Genomic DNA, 4,685 nt, shown 5'->3' with positions numbered 1-4,685 from the left:
TCCGGCTTTTCTTCTTCTACTGCGAACATTTTTTCTCAGTTGCTACGTGACTGCCACAGACTGGACGGGAGAGCTGCGCGTGCGTTTGTTGCTCCTGGAGCGTTTCGTGAAAAGATTAATGCCATGCTCCACAAATTGGCTGTTTGGAGGCCTCTCATAAACGACCTAATGTTTTATGTGTCTTTCTTTTTCTTTTTTTATTGAAAAAGCTCTCATCTCTGCCCCTGGGTCTGACCCTCTGTCTCCATCCCCTGCTCTGTTGTTTTTGACTAGTTTGAGCTTGTGACTCTTTCTTATTTAGAGGATGTGGTTGGCCATCTGAGACCAAATGATCCTGCCCCTCCACGATTTTTTTAAGGAGATGTTGCCTAGCATAGGGCAGGGTTTTGTCAAACACCAGTTTAATATCCGAAGTTGTCCCTGCTAATTTTTAGCATGCAGTACAACCTCTGCTCAAGAAACCTGCCCTGGACCACACTGTATTGGCTAACTACAGGCCTATCTCCAAGCTGCCTTTTCTGTCTAAAATTATAGAGAAAATGTATATTCCTAATTGATTGGTTGTTTCGATGAGAATGGTATCTTGGAGATTTAGTGATAGCTTCGTTACCTATGATTCTTGTAATCATGTTGTTCTTGTCCTCCTTGGCCTAGCAGCTGCTTTTGCCACTGTAGACCACAACATTTTACTGTCTCGTTTACACCATCTTGCAGGCATTCGTGGTACTACTTGGTTTGAGTCTTATTTGTCTGACATAACTTTTAGTGTTAACTTTTTAAGGGTATGAGTAATTTTCTGCTGCTCTTCAGGGCTCAATTTTAGGGCCCCTGGATTTCCCTTGTATTTACAGCTTTTGGGAGCCATGCATAGAAGGGATGGAATAGCCTTCCACTGGTATGCCGACAACTGCCAGATTTATCTGCCTCTGAAGCAGAAAGATGCTTTATCTGTTAAACTGCTTTTGGCATTTCTAGAGGATATAAATGGTAAATGGCCTGTATTTATATAGCGCTTTTCTAGTCCCTAAGGACCCCAAAGCGCTTTACATATCCAGTCATCCACCCATTCATGCACACATTCACACACTGGAATAAAAACTTGAATGGCCCTAATTTTTTAAAAATGTAAACCAAGCAAAACAGAGGTGATTGTGTTTGGTCCTAGTGGACCTTGTGATTCCTTGTGCTTAAATGGTCTTGCCCCACCTTACCTCTCTGAGCTTCTTCATCCTTACTGAATGCCTAGGTTTCTCGGGTCAGCTGACAAGCTGCTTCTGGAGGTACCCAGGTTCAAGAGGAAGCTCAGACGGGACAGGGCCTTCTCTATTGCTGCTCCTAACCTCTGGAATAACCTGCCCTGCACACTAGAGAGGCCCCTTCATTGTCCATTTTTAAAACAAGTCTTAAACCCACTTCATTCCTTGGCTTATAACGCTGTTTGACCCTTATTTTACTGCTTTAATTTAATCTAATGTGCTGATATTATTGTTTTAATTTAATTTAATGCGCTTCCCATTTTTTGTTTGTCATGTCAAGTGTACGTACGGCACTTTGTTTTCAGCTGGGAGTTGTAGCTAATGCTAATAGCAAGTTCATTTAGCGAATGTAAAATTTAAAAAAAGACCTGTTCCTGAAGTATCTTTATGACTCTATAATTGTACCCTTATTGTCATTAATCCAGTCCTTCTGGTCCCTTAAATATATTTATAAACTGAGATGTTATATTTCTTTCATTTTCTGCTGCTCTCTTGGCTAGACCTCTTTAAAAACACATTTTAATGTCAATGAGACTTTGCACCTGGTTTGTTAGGCTGCATTTCTGTAGCCAACAGTCAGTGTTGGGGAGTAACAGAATACATGTACCGCCGTTACGTATTTAAAATACAAAATATGAGTAACTGTATTCCGTTACAGTTACCGTTTAAAAGGGTGGTATTCAGAATACAGTTACTTTGTTGAAATAAATGGATTACACTGCGGTACTTTCCTGTTTCATGTTGTCGCGGGTCAGGACTGTTTGGGTAGCGATTCATGGATGGGGTTAAATTTTACTACTGTAAATGCTTTAATTAAGTACATTAAATTTATAAATACAATAAATTTATTGTTGGTCATATCATATTTTTATTATATTACTAATGTGTGATGGACACCAGTCTTGTGAAGCAATCACTAGCCAATCTTAACAATTACTGTTGGCAGGGTTGGGAAGGTTACTTTTAAAATGTATTCCATTACAGAATACATGCCCCAAAATGTATTGGACCAAGTGCATGTGGCACCAGGACACCCTAGGCCGCTGGTTGATGATCGATTTTGTAATCATATCATCAGATTGAGTCCAAATGGACCATGTTCAGAACCTCCATTGCTGAAGCTGCTGCATTGAGCTGTGGCCACAAGGTAGTTGGTGTCTGTTGTGGTGACCTCTGAACCAGATGTTGAACACCAGAGGTGAAGGGAACCATCACTCTGAAGAAGGAGTCCTATCAGGCTTGGTTAGCCTGTGGGACTTTGGAGGCAGCAGATAGGTAACAACAGGCCAACCAGAACGCGGATCGGGCAGTAGCTAAGGCAGAACCTCGGGTGTGGGAGGAGTTTGGAGAGGCCACGGAAAAAGACTCTCTTGGCAAGCTATCATATCCTCTCTCTAGATCCACAAAGACGGTGCAACTCCATGTGACCTTCTCTATGCTTCTCTATCACTGAAAAAATAAAGTACACCTTTTGATTCTAAGTTTAAAAACTTGCTTCCACTCAACACTTTGTCTTCTACTGTGGTTTATCACAGGAGCGCCCCCATGTCAGGGACACCCTATTTGGGTTTTGTACAGCTTGAGCAGAGAGAGGAAGGTCTGTGTTCAGCTAAGACATATTTCACTTCTGCATTGTCATTTAAGTATCAGTGTGTTTTAATAACAGAATATTACGATTAATTTTCTTAACATCAGTCTTTTTGCATTGAGAGTTGTTTTTAGTCCCAGCTCTGTCACTGTTTTCTTGTGGAAACAAAGCGTGACGAAGTTGTGGTGCAACAGCACACGAGCCTGTAAGGATGGAGGGACGAATGAGGCTTGATTTGTAAAATATTTTTTTATTCTTTATCTGGTAGTTCATCTGTTTGAACAGCAGGTGGCAGTGCTACATAAAATAATACATGAGATTCAAACACACAGCAGCTCATGTGCTCAATCTGCTTCTAAATGCATTACAGCTGAGGGCTGCTCCAGACCAACAAGTTTATCTGCAATAACACAGCATTACATATTAGTCAATTTCTATTTTAAAATCTGTAAAATAATAAGTAACTCAAGATCAAAAGGTTTTTTTAAAATCATTAAGTTTGAATTTGACCGAGATATTTTCCAACAGAACCTGAAGAGGATTTGCACCAGATTATTATCATATATTTACAACTGTAGTTCATAATATGTTAGACATTGCAGGAAAGCCATCATGCTAAGAAACTACATAAGGAAAACAGAGGGGTTCAAGATCCATTGAAGACATGGAGAGAGCAGCCGTCAATGCCATTAGGCATAAAATCTGTAATATTAATAATAATAATAATAATAAAAAATAATAATGATGATGATGATGGAGACTATATCTGACAATAACATATACTTCAGTGCGATATGTTGCTTTGTAGCAATCCCATCAACTATTATTCAAATGAGTTGTTTTAGGTACAAAAAAAATTCTAGTTATGAACGCAATATTCAAACTTGCAACAGAGGCTTTTCATGGTGCAGTATGACTGTTGTATTCAAGAAAAAGACTCTGTCTTTGTTCCTGGGCGTTTGTAATGAACTGTCTCTGGCCTGCTGGACCATAGTTGGAGAAACATTGCTGCTGAAGAGTCAGCGACCAGCGTCAGATCAGCTGTAAGCAGTGCCAGCTGCAGGAATAATCTCTGACCACTTCTGTAGTCTTGGACATAAACGATAACAACATGGAATTGCGACTGTAATGGCTAAATGCACAGGGATTCAGGAGATGACGGTGTTTCGATTAGATCAGTGACATGTTAAATACGTGAAGATTAGCTTTGAAACTGGAAACGGTTCCTCTGTTTTGTAGTCCCATGGAAGCAGGTGATTTTGAAGGGGTTTAGTTGGGATAAAATGTGTTTATGTGGTACGATGAATGTCAGATTCACGAGACTTCATCGTCAGAGGGCTTCTTATGGCACAGATTCCGTTAGTGTTAAAAAAACTTCTGACTTCTTTGTGAACATTAAAGGGAAATGGTAAATGGCCTGCATTTGTATAGCGCTTTTCTAGTCCTTAAGGACCCCAAAGCGCTTTACACTACATTCAGTCATCCACCCATTCACACACACATTCACACACTGGCGATAGCAAGCTACATTGTAGCCACAGCTGCCCTGGGGCGCACTGACAGAGGAAAAATGACTCTTACACAAATGGAAACATGTCTAATGTTTCCGTGTCACACTTGTTCTACCTGTTGCTAGCTTTCTGTATCTCTGCCTTTCTCTTTCTCTCACTCTGTTCAAACACGTATGGCTTCTGACATCGAGTAGCTTTAAGCAGCCGGTGAATGCCTCTGTGGTGTGTGAGAATGTGCATCATGCACACGCGTGTGATGTTTGAGTATGTGTCGGTGAGAGGTTTTACACCGCTAATGGTTTCTTCAGAAACACGAGCTGGGTGTTTTAT

Source organism: Diplotaxodon limnothrissa, linkage group LG17 (assembly GCF_057381915.1).
Source record: "Diplotaxodon limnothrissa isolate DT_005_m linkage group LG17, D_limnothrissa_male_GT1.1, whole genome shotgun sequence".
In the NCBI taxonomy this organism is placed as follows: Eukaryota; Metazoa; Chordata; class Actinopteri; order Cichliformes; family Cichlidae; genus Diplotaxodon; species Diplotaxodon limnothrissa.
Note: the sequence above shows the minus strand (reverse complement) of the source record.